Source organism: Microtus ochrogaster, chromosome 1 (genome assembly GCF_000317375.1).
Source record: "Microtus ochrogaster isolate Prairie Vole_2 chromosome 1, MicOch1.0, whole genome shotgun sequence".
In the NCBI taxonomy this organism is placed as follows: Eukaryota; Metazoa; Chordata; class Mammalia; order Rodentia; family Cricetidae; genus Microtus; species Microtus ochrogaster.
This window is the reverse complement of record NC_022009.1, coordinates 72680858-72695675: the sequence shown is the minus strand read 5'-3', so window position 1 is coordinate 72695675 and position 14818 is coordinate 72680858. Positions and strand designations below refer to the sequence as shown.

The following is a 14818-nucleotide window of genomic DNA, read 5'->3' as shown; positions in this document are numbered from 1 at the left end:
ATTCTTATGTAGCTAGGGTCTGTCAGTCTTTATACAAACCATGTCTGGCCTTCCAAGGCTCAGAGAGCTTAGCTTATATAAAAGTATACTGTAAACTCAAATATTTTTAGGTAGTAAGGATATGAATCAGTGTTACTTGCAATTGTTTATAACCTTCCAAAATACTCTCAAACCTTTCAATGTGTTTTCCCCCAGAGTATATCAATAAACCTTGCTTTGTTCTCATAAAGCAATGTCACTGAGCACTCAACAAGTGTCTCTCAATGTTAGTGATAGATCTATGAAAAACAGTATGACCAACTTCCTTCCGTAGGATAGAAGCATATTGATGGTACATTAAAGGCGGCAACAAGCTTCTAGTGTACCCTAAATCTGGTGGATGGTATCTCATCAAGCAGGCTCCAGGAGATGAGCCCTGAAATGGCTTTTGAAAGATGAACAGAAATGAGCCATAGAAATAGCAGAGGAAGAGAGGGTACCACAGGCAGGAGCAGTAGGCTAGGGCCATAAAACCCAAACGGGAAAGCAGAAAATTGTACAGCAGTGTGGAGCCTTGCCTTCTGGTGCATGTGTGTATGGTGAGGGGAAGCACCAAGACGCTGAGGTGCTGTCAGCTGGAAGTCGTGGGCATCTTAGGTGTATTACTCCAGAGTGAGCACCGAAAACTCAAGGGGATTTAGCAAGTATGAAAGAAGGGAAGATGAATTTTCAAATAGTGTGGGGAATATTTTGGAGAAATAGGATTTTAATAGGAACAGTAAAGAACAGAACAAGAGAGCTATTTGAAGAAGCGAGAATATGCTAGATTTGATGATTGATTGTGCTTGGGAGGGGAAAGATCAGGACTTAAGACCTTTGGGTTTCTGACTAGGAAGGCTAAAAACATGATGGAAACTTTCAGGGCATACCAGGGGAAAGTAGAATATTTTTGATCAAACCAGGGCTTCAAGGTGGGTAGGGCTATCTAAATAGAAATGTTCACCTGGTAGCTGGAAGAATAAGGTAGAGATAAAAAGGGAAATTGGGTCAAGAAACAATGAAGTTATAGATCATCTCTGGTCAGTTTTCTGTTACTATTGTAAACAAACAAACAAACAAACAAACACCCTGAGAAAACCAGTTCACACAGAGGAAAGATTTGGTTGGGTCTAAGTTTCAGAGGTTTCAGTTGAAGGTCACCTGACTTTGCTGTTGTTGAGTCTGAGGTGAGGCAGGCAGTCAAGACAGAAGTAAATTCTAGAACAAAGCTGCTTCCCTTCCCTCTGGGTGACTGGTAAGCAGAGAGAGGGAGCTAGGGTCTGGGAATCCAATGTAATCTCCTAGGGCCTGCCCCTAAAGGCCTGACTTCTTCCTATAACACCACTCCTCCAAGGGTTCCACCACAGCTCTACAGGCCCTCTGGCTAGCCACCACTCCTTTAGCCTTAAACTCTTTAGAGCTGCAGACAGTCCAAACTGTTGTTCAGGGACACGGCTCAGAAGTGGAGTGTTAGCCTTGAGTCTATGGGACTGTAGATTCAATCTCTAGTACCACAAAACATGAAGACTGAAAAGAAGGAATAGGATCCAAAGCAGGCAATAACTACAATTCTGTTTAAAAATGTAATTTAAATTAGTACATAAGTGTTCAATATTATTTCTTCACATACTTCAGACACAGCTCCCAGTCTTACCAATTTCCATCCTACCATTATTTGTATATGTAGTTACTGCTCTTGTTTTCTTGGCACAATAGACTAGGATGTTTCCTCGGGACCAACTTGGAAGGCTTTTTAGTTTGAGAAAAAGAACTTTAAAACATTGTTTACAAATGACACAAACCCTAAATTTTGGGAGCACTGCAACTCAGTATCATTCTGCATTTCGATTAGTGCCAAGTGCCAAGCGCGACTCTTTTTCGGTATTAATCATGATGCTTTCCTGTCAATTCCTCATTTCCATTGCCGAGTGCAGTGTTTGGACATTGTTTATAGGAGACCCAGGGCCTTTCTTGAATTCTTCGGTTGGGTGGTACGAGTTCCACCCCTGAGTATTCCTAGCATCTACCCTGAACATGGCAGAGGGATCTGTCGAAACAGAGGTCTCAGTGTTTGAGAGTATGACCACCCCAGTTAGACTGTAGCCATTCATGACTCGGAGCCTTCTTTGAGGGAACGGCATGGGTAAAAGTTCTAAATTCAAATAATACTTACAGTTGTGCTATTTTGAGTGACCTTTATTGAATTATTGTCTTCTTAATTAGCTTAATGACTTATTTTCTTAAGATGTGCTGGAAATTGCACAGCCCTACTATTGTATCTTTATGGCTCACTTCATTATCATCTTTCCAGGATTGGCTCATCTGTCACTTTCATTTTCAAACACAGAAAATTAAATTAAAGGAGAATTTGGAAACTGCCTTAATCCTGGCAGATGGTACCAGAGTCTCCATCTCTGGAAACACTCTGGCCTTCCTACAGTATTGTGTTTTTCTCTCTTCCTCATTCCAAACCTTTTTGAATTGCATAGAGCGAATTATCCAGACACATTAAAACAGGGAATTGGATTAAGGGCTGGTTTCCACTGATGGCAATTACTCTGGCTTGTTGCTCTAGACTCACCAAACAGATTTTACTTTAATACTTGAGGCTGTGGTTAATGCCTTATAGTTTTGATTTTATGGTTCCTTTTAGTTTTAATATGGACTTTTTCTCTGTACTGGTTCTACCACTAAAAATGAAACACGGGGACACAATCAAACCACCTGTATCTAAATTCTGGCTGGAAAAAGACACTCACTCTTGTGTTCAGAACTAATGCTTATAAGCGGAAGATGTTTCTGACTTGTTCAGTGACGCTGGAGTCTGCTGTGGCCTCTATGTATAGAAAATGAATTTGTGGAAAAGCTGAGCTGCTATGACTCAGAATGATGGCTTTTACATGCAAGCTGTAGGTGGTCATGGAGACAAGGAGGTACTCTGTGCGCTTCAGGGGATGGCCATTCTTGACTATGAAAACAGTAAGCTCTAAGTCATTAGGGTGTGTGTGAAACATATGACTCACTCGTCCCCAAAGCTGCCAGGAGGAAAAGGAGTTTCCACTCTGGTATGCCAGGCAAGGGGTTATTTCTCCCTGTTTCCTCCACTTTGTCTTTCTTGTCTCTCTTTTGATTCTGTCTCCTCTCTCTTTTCCAGTCTCATTCACACTTTCTGTGTCATGGACGGGCCAGTTTGATCCCTCCGAAACACAAGGTCCTTTATGGGTTTTGTCTTCAGAACTGGGTGGGAACAGCATATGCTGTGGGAAGGGAAATGGAGCCGTGGGGAAACCGTGGCTTGTGCTGAAGGTTCCTTGGCTACATTGCACAGAGCAGCATGAACTGGGGAGAACAGATGTGAAAGTAATGTAGATTGAGCTCAAGATGGCATGGCATTATCAACAGGGACAGGGACGACAGAGCTCACCTTTGTGGTGGTGGTGGTAATGTCTGGGATGAGGGAAGCACAGAATGCATAGGCTGGGTGACTGCTTTCTGCTTAGATCCCAGGTGAGTGCTGCAAACACCAGTGTGTGTGTGTGTGTGTGTGTGTGTGTGTGTGTGTGTGTGTTTGAGAACAACAAAAGCAATGTATGGAGTTCAGGTTGATTTTGTAGTTGACACTTAAAAGTACTTAAAGTTCTAAGTAAGGCTTCAAGATGGTCCTCCTAAGATAGGATTCTGAAGACGAGGATTTTGAGAGGGAAACTGTTGAAAAATGGAAGTCATGGGTGAGTTGACAGGGTGACGGTTCTGACTGGGCAGCACTTCAACAGGCATGAGTAATTTTTACCGTTAAAGTTTGTCATCCTCTGCCCTCTGTTGTGTGCAGTTTTAAAAAGAAGAAAGGAAACGCTGAGCTGCTGACTTTCGGCCCAAGCTCAATGCCACCAGAGAGGTGACAGACCTCACATCAGCGATTCGTGCACCATTTTGATAGAGGACAATGCAGTGGATGTCTGGTCAGATAACATCCCACAGCGCCGGAGCTTTCACTCTCCACTGCTTTTTGGCGTTTGGGTTCTTTCAAAAGTATTCCTCACTGGGCTTTATTCTGAACATTTGAGCCCCAGCGACCGCGCTAGTCTCTTGCTGGCCACGCTGAACTGAGAGCGGTGCTTGGAGATTTTGTTTTTCCAGCACATGATAGAAGAGCCAAGCAGAGTAATATGAATTAACGACTCTTCACATTTTCCCATCATATAAGTTAGATTCACTATCCCCGGGGGATCTATTTTAGATTCATTCCCTAATAAACCATTCCTGCTAGCTGTTGGTTTCCTGCCTTTTTCAGAGCTGCTGCCTAATGACTAAACAGAAAACAATGACTAATACACATTTTTATTTTAAACTTTGGGATGCTTTTGATTGTTCTTATTAGAAATAGAAAAACACAATAAAATTTTCCCTTTACAATCAACACTATCGTTATTAATACTATTTGTTTGAGGCAAGAGTCATCTTGAAGAAACCGTATCTTTTTATATGGTTTAGAAAATGAAAGGAAAGATTGAGGATGCAGAACCACACAGAGGGTCTTATTCACTGAGTACAGCACCTTCCATGTAGAGAATGGCAATTATTGCTGACTGGATAATGTGGACATGTGATAACCATTCTCTTTCCATATTTCGAGTTTTCTCCCTCTCTGTCCCCCTCTTTGCCATCTACACTTTCATGTTTTATCTAGAGTCATTGCGTTCATGTTGCATGTCACATAAAAACATAAAAGAGAAAAAAAATACAGTAAAAGAGACACAGAATCCAGGAGAGGAAGACAGAGAAACTTGAGAAAGGACAGAGAAACTGTTCCTGTCCTATTTATCAATCAAAGCAGTATCTGAATTTCTTTCCTCAATCTTATGCCTGATTCCTTTGACACTAAGTGATATCATCAGTAACTTTTAAGCCCCTAAGCAGGTGTCCTGAAGCCAAGCTGAGTCACCGTAGCAGAGCTGGGGCACCACCCACATCCCTCTCATTCCCTGGACTCCAGCATCTTTTCCCAACTTCTGGGGATGTTGAACAGCTGATGGCTCATAGCTGGCTCTTTCCCTTCGGAGACTGTTCTTAGCCTTCAGCTAAAGAGAGCTCCCTCAGCCATGCTATGCCATCAGAATGCATTCAAGCCCTAGGCAACTTGGAGATACAAGACCCTTTACTCTGATTCAATATAGTGTGTGAGACCTGAAGGATCTGTTGAGGCCTTTGTTGTGAATACCTCAGGTCAATTGTCAGACAATTAAATAAAAACCCAGAGACAGATATGGGGGTTCAACTTGAAGGTCAAAAAAGCAAAACAGCCAGACACTGACTCTTACATCTACCTCAGTCCGAAATGGTGCTCCTGCCTCCAGGAATCTCATAATGAGACTGAGACTGAGAGCTGTCTCCTCCTGTTTTATATTCCTCTCTAGGGCTGGGATTCAAGGTGTGCACCACTTACCACCTTGTTTCTATGGCAAACTTGTGTGGCCACTGAAATTAAAGATGTGTACCACCACTGCCTGGTCTGTATGGATGATCAGTGTGGCTGTTTTACTCTCTGATCTTCAGGCAAGCCTTATTTATTAAAATCCAAATGAAATACTGTAGTAGTATATATACATCTTCCACTATGCTTTCCCATGAGGGCTGAATCCCATAGTACTCACTAGTAAATTCCCATATGCAAAACATTCTCTGCAAGTCTGGCTTCAGGGAAGTCTAACCTGCAGCGGTAGCTACACCTAGACAATGCAGTGCACTTGTATGAGAATGTAGTTATATATAGTCTGACAGTTTTGAACTCCTAAGATCTGTGAGAATATAGCCCAGACCCTTCCCATCAAGAAATGGAAATAATAATCCTAACTCATAGAGTTTATAACGGAATATCCAGTACCTCATATATAGGCAGTGTTCATTATATGATAGTTGGTTTTTTAGTGACTATCAATGAATATACGTTTTTTGAGACAGGATTTCTCTGTGTAGCTTTGGCTGTCCTGGAACTCACTGTTTAAACCAGGCTGGCCTCAAACTCTGAGATTTGCCTGCCTCTGCCAGAGGGCTAGGATAAAAGGCGTGTGCCACCATTACCTGGAACAAAAGAAATTTAATATCATCCTTATTACACTAAATTTAATAGAATATGGAACATTTTGCATGTGTTTGTTTGGTTTTTGTTTTTGAGACTGACTATGTAGCTCAGGCTGGCCCAGAGCTTATTGTCTAACCCAGGCTGTCAGTCTTCCTGCCTCATCTCTCAGAGTGCTGACCACCACGATCAGTGAGTATAGAGGCAAACAAAAGATTCATCACCTGGAACTTTGAGTAATCCTTCCACAGTACTTGTCATCTTTAACAGAGTATATGGAGAAATTAGCAAGGTTCCAAAGGTTCCAAAGTGATCAAAGAAATAAAGTTTGTAATACAAGCATTTCAGAGGCAGAGGCCAACCTGGGCTACACAATAAGTCAGACTTTCTCCATACACACATACGTACACATCACATACACACATCTTCAGAAAGAATAGACAACTTTCACTGAGTCACTGAAATGGAAGTCTAAGAACTCAAATTTTGCCATTCTGTAAGTTACGCTAATTTGTTTTGCAGATGGAAGTCATTAACTGCTGTTATTCATATTTATTTTTCTCTATAATTGAACTTAATTGTATTTGTGTCTAAATAAGACTTTGTATGCTCTCCTGATAACCTTACAAATCTCTTACCATTAAATGTGTAATTATGTGCATATAAAAATACACTAAATATTATTACCATAGTTTTCAATCTTATTACCTGCTATATTTTTGCATTTACATTAGAATACATTAACCATTTTTTTTTGCACCCAAGGTAAGCTTTTTTTTCTGGTCCATATGGTGTGATGATTATGTCTCAATAACTCAGGTGCAAATGATTGAGGAAGGTACCTAACATCAATCTCTGACCTCCATAAACACACACGGGTGCACATACATACATACACACACACACACACACACACACACACACATACACACACAGTCTTCTCTTCTACACACAAAGGCCTTAATTTCAGGAGGTAATCAGAAGCCCCTGGAAGGTTTCTGAATAGCCACAAGTGTTGCATTTTGTTCTCTTTGCGGGGCCTTCTCAGGTGGTGTCAGAAGACAGCGTCCTGTAGGAAAGGATCCAGAGCAGTGCCTGGCTCTGGTCCTGTTGTTCAAGTCACAGATTATTTCTTCCTCTTCATACAACAAAACCACCTCTACACAGGCTTCCTGTCTGCTTCGGGCTCCTGCCTCCTAACCTGCTTGTGAATCATAATACAGTAACTCTCTTTCAAGGTCACCTAACAAAACCAGGTGCTCATTTGCACCAGAGCTTATGTATAATATACATATTATAACTAATGTGATAACTGTTAGTTATAACTGTGTGATTTCTTTGGGACTTAACGATTTTGGGAACTGGGCGGGACAGAAACCCTGACAACACACATATATAAACATATAAATGATATGGGGGACACCCATGTGGATATTAAATGGCCAAGACCACTGGCCAGGAATAGCAGTGCTCACAGTGGCCTGGGTCCTACCACATCAATTGCTAACCAAGAAAACACATTTACCGATTTGCCTGAAGGCAATCTAATGAAGGCATTTCTTAAATTGAGGTTCCTCCTCCTAGATAATGCTAACATGCTGAGTCAACAAAAACTAACCAGAATAACATGCAACCATCTGCTAAATAGGAAATCTGAGCTTGGAGGATGGTCCCTCTACAACGGACACAAAACTCACAACCTCTAGCTTATATTTTAGGTTCAACAGTCATGTTCCTAGAAGTGTGGTCTGCACACAAGGTGCATGGATGTCCCTTGGAGCATGTCAAAAACTAGGTTTCTGGATCCACCATTGAACATGCATGCTGACAGGAATCCTGGGATTACTGGTCTTTAAAGTTGGGGAAGTGCTGTAATCTTAGGACAGTCGAAGGCCCTGAGGTGAAAGGGTGAAAGAACACCTTTTCCTCTGTGGCTGCCTCGTCTTACCTGTCAAATCATACACCCTTGAAGAGGTTCTGTACAGATGTGATAGTTGCTTTCAAACTTTTAAAAGTTCATTTGTGGTCTAAGTCATATTTTTAAAACTTCCAACGTATAAGGATATAAGTTTCTTTCCCTGCAGCTCAGCCTGTGTCCTGAAATATATTTTGCTATTAATCAGCGTTTTCATTTAAAAAATTACATTTATTTGTTTATGTACAAATGTGTGGATACATACGTGGGGAAGATGAGCACCTGCTCAGAATATGTGTGGGGGTCAGAGGGACAGTTTGCTAGAGTTAGTAATGTCCTTCTGTTATGTGTGTTCAGAGGATCAAATTCAAGTCATCAGGCTTGGACTCAAGTACCTTCATCCACTGAGTCATCTATGTCCTTTGTGGGTGTGTATGGTTTGTGTGTGGGGAGGTGTGTATGTTTGTGTATCTATCTATTTATATGTATGCATATATCATATATACATTTGTTTTGCACACGTGCAAATATGTGCATATATATGATATGTGTGTATTAAGGGCAAATTAATATCATGGCATCAGTATGGAGGCCAGATGACAACTTTCAAGACTTGGTCATACTTTTCCTTATTGTTTTTGACACAATTGTCTCTTGTTTTTGCAGCTCCATAGGGTAAGCTAGCTAGCTAGCCCAGGAACTTCCAGGAAATCCTCCTTTCTCTGCCTCCCATTTGTAAGTGGAGAGTGCTTGTTTGTTCATTTTCCGGCCACCCAGACTGAATAATCACACAGAAACTATATTAATTACAACACTGTTTGGCCAATAGCTTACGCATATTCCTAGCTAGCTCTTACATCTTAAATAACCCACTTCTACTAATCTATGTCTTATCATTATGTGGCCTACCACTAAGGTTCTGGCATCTTTCTCCTTTGGCAGCTACATTGCGTCTTCCTGACTCTGCCTTCTTTCCCCTTGCATTCAATTTAGCTGCCCTCGCTCCACCTAGCACTATTCTTCCCTACCATAGGCCAAAGCAGCTTCTTTATTAACCAACGGTAATAAAACACATTCAATGCATACAGAGAGGAATCTCACATCACCCATTGCCATAGGAGTGCTGAATTACAGATGTGGGCATGACTACATTCAGCTTTTAGGATGTGTTCCAGGAATCAAATTCAGGCTGCCAGGCTTGCATGGCGAGGGCTTTTACTCAATGGGCCATCCATCTGCCTTACCTCTGCTCAGCTTTATCATAACCCAGGCCTATCCCTTCCAAGCCTTGGCTAAGTAACTGTGTTACAATGATACTCAATTTTTAGGAGCTCTGCTGTTGCATTTCATCTTCTGTCAGGCCTGAAGTAAAATCCAAGTGCCCACAGCACCCATAAAACAGTGAGGTAAAGTTCCATGCTCATCTGTCTCATTCTGTCACATTATTGACCCATAGGTGACCAATGGCCGTCTTTGGCACTACCAAAGTTGAAACATAAGACTGTATTTCATTGCCTGGCAGTGATGGCGCAAGACTAATTTCAATACTTGGGAGGCAGAGGCAAAGGTACATCGAAGTCTGAGTCCAGCCTCACTACAGAGTGAGTTTCAGGACAGCCAGGGCTACACAGAAAAACCCTGCATGGGAAAAAGACAAAAAAACTCTACTTCATTATTTGTTTTTCTATTCAGTGGGGGAGTCTAGCACATGCTGGCCAAGGGCTCTACCGTTAAATGACTTCCCCAGCTCTGCACTTCATTAAAAAGACATACATTCTAAAGCCTTGTTCTTGACTTTTGTCTTGGGTAGGAAATCAAGAATTAGATCTATGTCCCAGGAGCCAAAGGACTGCCCTGGAATGTTGAAGGTGGAAGGACTCCAGTGTCTTCAGAGGTCCCTGCTGTACAATATATCCAATGTCTGACTTCTTGTCTTCACCCCTGACCGTTTCCTTAGTTCCCCTGCTGCTTCCTCTAAGTCTTGTTTGTTTTCACTTTAACGAGGCGAGAAAAGTCAGCTTTGTCTTTACTTCTGGTTAGCAGATTTCATGAATATTCATTGACTAAGTCCCTTTCCAGCTACTAGTTTGTAATTGGTTGCTTTTTGCTTTTTTGGTTTTGTTTGTTTGTTTCCAAGACAGTTTACTTGGTGTAGCCCTGGCTGTCCTCGATGTCACTCTCAAACTCGGGGATTCGTTGGCCTCTGCCTGCCAAGTGCTGGGATTAAAGGTGTGCACCTCCATCACTGGCCTTTTTTTTTTAATACTTGGTTGTTCTTCAGTGAAATCTGAAGTGAAAAGTAACTCCCAGTTTTCACTTTAATGTATTTGGTCTGTTAATCTCTGCTGTGTAGGTTCTGAGTTAGGAAAGGCAATTTTCCTAGGTTGTGTCACTCTGAGAAGGCACAGGTTGTGTGTGTATGTGGGGGGGGGGGGGGGAGGGGTGGGGAGGGAGAGACAACTAGCCCTGTCTATAAGCTGTGAGCCTAGGCCAAAGCTTGGAGACAGTGATTTAGTGTTTGCTCTAATTCTCAAGATAGTGAATGGAGGGGAGAGGTGATTCCCCATGTTAGGGCCCTGGGTCCCTTACATAAGTGGAATTATGTGACATTTTTGTGCCTTGCTTGCTATAATTAACATAATTATAGCACATTACTCTTCCAGTTCTTTCACAGAAACCGATAGTGGGTGGTTTGGAAGGAACTCCTTCTAAGGAACTGATGTTATTTTCCATTTTGAGATATCAAGTTCTTAAGAAAAAGGTTGCTAGGTCATAAGCCTGTGATCCCTGATATTCTAAGCCTGAGTGCCGACCAGCTCTCCGTGGGAAGTCTTTTCAGTTGGTGTTTCCAAGACTGGATGATCCTGGGTAAATCTGCCCTATCAGCTTCCACACAGTGCTCTCCCACTGCTTTCTAGACATACATTCCTTCCCAGGGCTCGGGACGCCAAGAGATGCAGTCCCGGAAGGCCCTGCTGGTCCAGCGCTGGGCAATTAGCAGTTTCTCTTCCTTTCATGGGGTCCTCGTCTTCAAAAGGAGCCCTCTAAGGCCCACTTTCTAGACTTGCTTTTTAGGCAGCTGATCTCTCCTTTTTGAGACTGTTTTCTGACCGTTGGGTATAGTTTCCTGTACATCTCCTGAATCATCTTGGCTTGGCTGATAAAGGCACCCAGGCTACCTCCCCGCTTGTGTATGGGCGTCATTGCCCTGAAGCAAGGCCAGAGGGAATCAAGTATTTTCCAGCTTGCCTCTGGGTACAGCGTGCTCTTTTGGAACTTGGTAACACTTGGAGTTGTCTTTTATCTTTCAGACAAGATGTAATTAGACTTCCTCTGCAATTTACCAAGTGATGTAGATATGATATAGAGATGCTCAGAAGCAGGAGTGTTTTAAATAGTGTGGATTTTCCTCCTCGTGTGTTAAAGTAGAACCTGCTCATAACAAAGGTAGACAAAGACAATATGAAAAAATAGACAACACATGCAAAATATTAGCTTACTTGGTAATTTGGTAATTCCTCATTAAACTGACATGCATGTACATACGTGCATATTTATCATTTGTGGATGGTTTGATAGTATGGGTCCTTGGGATATTAGTGCAGAGCACCTTTCTTCATTGTAAGTCTCTGTTTTCGCAAGGAACTCTTGCACACGTGCAAGGAGGATGAGCACTGTAAGGGGGATAGCCTGGACTGTCTGACCTTGGATGTGCCTTTAGCTCACTTCGAACTTTGGAGAAGTTACTTGATTTCTTTGATGACGTTCTCTATATGTAAAACAAGATAAGATAGCCAGCCATGTATAGAGTATTGTTAGAATTCAATGGTAAAGTGGGAACTACTATTTTTGGAAATAAGCATACTATACATATGTGCAATAAAAAGGAGTTTTAAAAAATATCCTACATAGGCAAGGTAGCATAATTATTTTGCTTGCATTTTATTCCATGACCTAACCCCTTTCCCTCACTGTCGTCCCCTTTAACCTTAAAAAACTTTGAACCTTGTATGATAAATATTATACAGATATTTACTTAACCTTATATTTGTGAGATTTATTCAAGGTGATTTGAATAAATCCATGGTAACAGTCTTCTATTTTATTAAGTATTTAAGTACAAAGAGTGTACCCCTCTGGTTTATTCATCAACTGTGACCATGAGAAGTACGCCTGTGAATGCTCTCGTGCCTCTTGGTGCACACAGCAAAGCTCCCTTGTGTTGTATTTCTTTTAATGGAATTTAATCACTGGTTATGCTCATGCTTTATTAAATGGATTGTTTTTCAAACCGATCTTGTTTCTTTATTTCTTCTTGTAAATATCTGCATATTTCTTTCTTATTCTACATCCCTCTTGGTGAACACTATGATTTCTTTGTCAACCTCTTTGTATCTTTTGCCAGTTCTAGTAAAATTCCAGTCAATGCTCCATTAATACCATCTCATTCTGTTCTTTGCTCGCCTCAATTCTTTCAATTTCTTTTTTGTTTGTTAGTTTTGTTTTTTCAAGACAGAGTTTCTCTATGTAGCCCTTGCTGTTCTTTAACTCACTCATATCAGGCTGATCTCGAACTCACAAAGATCCACCTTTGTGATGTTGCCTCTGCCTCTCCAGTACTGAAATTAAAGGTGTGTGCTACCACTTTCTTCTTTTATTCCTTTGAAAACTCACCTTGTATTTTCCTTTTGTTTGTGTGATTTTAAAAATAGGCTGTATCTTTGGCTGCATCTAATAGGAAGCTTATCTCATTTATTGACTCTTAACGTTTCTGTGAAGTTCAGTTAAGTTCCATTTTCCTGAATTCCCTTTGTTATCCTTTGGCGCTGCTTAATCACATTTATAGTACCATTTTATTTGTGGTTTATCTTTTTGTATTGTGATAACAGATAATAATGCTCATCTTGAAATCATTTCAAGTTAATTGCACTGTTATATTAAGTGCATTTCTATTATTGTACAAAACTTTGTATTTTGCCTATGGGATGTCTGGCCATTAGCCTCTGCCCTTCTTGCACCCACACCATCCTTCTCCTACCTCTTTGACTCTGCTTGCTCTGAGTCCTTTATATAAATGGAATCATGTAGTACCTTTGTGCCTGACTTGCTATAATTAGCATAACCAAGGCTTACTCTTGATGTTGCATATTTTAGAATCTTCTTCTTTTTGTTAAGCCACATACTATTCCATTGCAGTTCCTTTGTGATTTTTAACTACCATATTTATTTTAAACACTCCAGAGGTGATGATTTAGCTTAAATATCTGATGCCAATTAACATCAGGTATCCAGGTCTGCTGTGTTCTGCTGGGTTTTCTTGCTTCTTGTTCCCTGAGGTATTTGCAAATGTTATTTATGAGATCTAAATATATTGAATTTGATACTTGGGAGTCCTGAATTCTATATCAAGGAGTATTTTAATCTGCTAGATTAGAAATCAAAAGCCCTATCCATTTGAGAACCCTTAGCCTTTCAACTTTGACGTCAGTATCAGGTCTGGCTGCATCGCAGGAGCATGTTCACCCAGCATTACCCCTCACCAGAGTCCTCTTAGCTGGGCTCAGCTTTTCCTCCTCTGCCTCTTCCATCTTCTCTATTCTGTAACACGGCTCGCATTTCCAATCCCTTCCTCCTCTCCCAGCCTTCCTCTCTCATGTTCTTTCCACTTTAATCATCAAACTGCTTTGTCTGGCTACAGAAAATCTTCTCTTTATTTTTCAAATTTTCAAATTGTAGTGTATTATATATCTATCGATCTGTGTCTCTGTCTCTCTTTCTTCACTGTGTGTGTGTGTGTGTGTGTGTGTGTGTGTGTGTGTGTGTGTGAAATCCTCCTTGTTTTACTGTCTGGAATTTGAATTTCATCTGCATTAGTTACTTGCGTGTCACTGTGACAGAATTAAAGGGAAAAAAGTTCTGTTTTGGCTCATGGTTTTAGAGTGACATACTTCTACCAGCAAGGCCCCAGCAGTTTCCCAGCCTGCCACCACCAGCTGGAGAACAAGCATTGAAGCACAAGTCTGTGAAGACTGTTTCACAAGCTCACTTTTCTGGAAAGTCCTAGGTGTTACTTCTTCACCTGTTCTTCCTCTCCAACTTCACTGTTTGCTTCTTATAGGATTTATGTTATCTTCATTGCTGTTTTATTTTTATGCTTTATAATTTTACCTCTTATTATTTATTGTATTATATATAATATGTATTATACTATATTACACATATATGTATGTATATATACACATATAGTATTATATATAGTATAATATATGTATGTATGTATATTCCACTTTAGGGATGTCTGTTGCAGTTTGGTTATTTCTACAGCTGCATTCTAGTTCCCCAGGTCACCTCCTCTTGTGGCCCTCTGCAATTTGTTGTAGGCAGTCATGGAACTAGCTTTGTTCTAGTTCAAATTTGTTTCATTCTTCATGGCATCCTGCTCTTGTCCTACATATTCAGTTTCCTTGGCAACATTTTTTTAGATGACCTCAAACTTTCTATGTAGCCAAGGATAACCTTTAACTCTTGACCCTCCTGCCTCAACCTCCCAAATACTGGGATCACAGGCCTATACCACCACTTCCAGTTTTATGTGGTGCTGGTAATTAAACCAAGGGCTATGTGCATGCTAGGCCAGCCCCCTAGTAACTGAGCTATAGTTGCCACTCAGTAGTGTGTGTGCTCATGTATGTTTGTGTGTGGTGTGTGTCAGGGAGGGTGTAAGCTTCTGTGTTGTCCAGAGGTTTTTCCTCATGAACCTAGAGCTCTCTGATTCACTGTTTTTAGTGACCAACAGCTCTCCCCCAACC

At 41.1% G+C, this 14818-nt stretch overlaps 1 protein-coding gene across 21 annotated transcripts in view; it reads left to right on the top strand.

The window, feature by feature from the left end:
- The window catches only part of Nrcam (neuronal cell adhesion molecule), a 254523-nt gene that overhangs the window by 60180 nt on the left and 179525 nt on the right, over positions 1-14818 (top strand). The window lies entirely within an intron of this gene.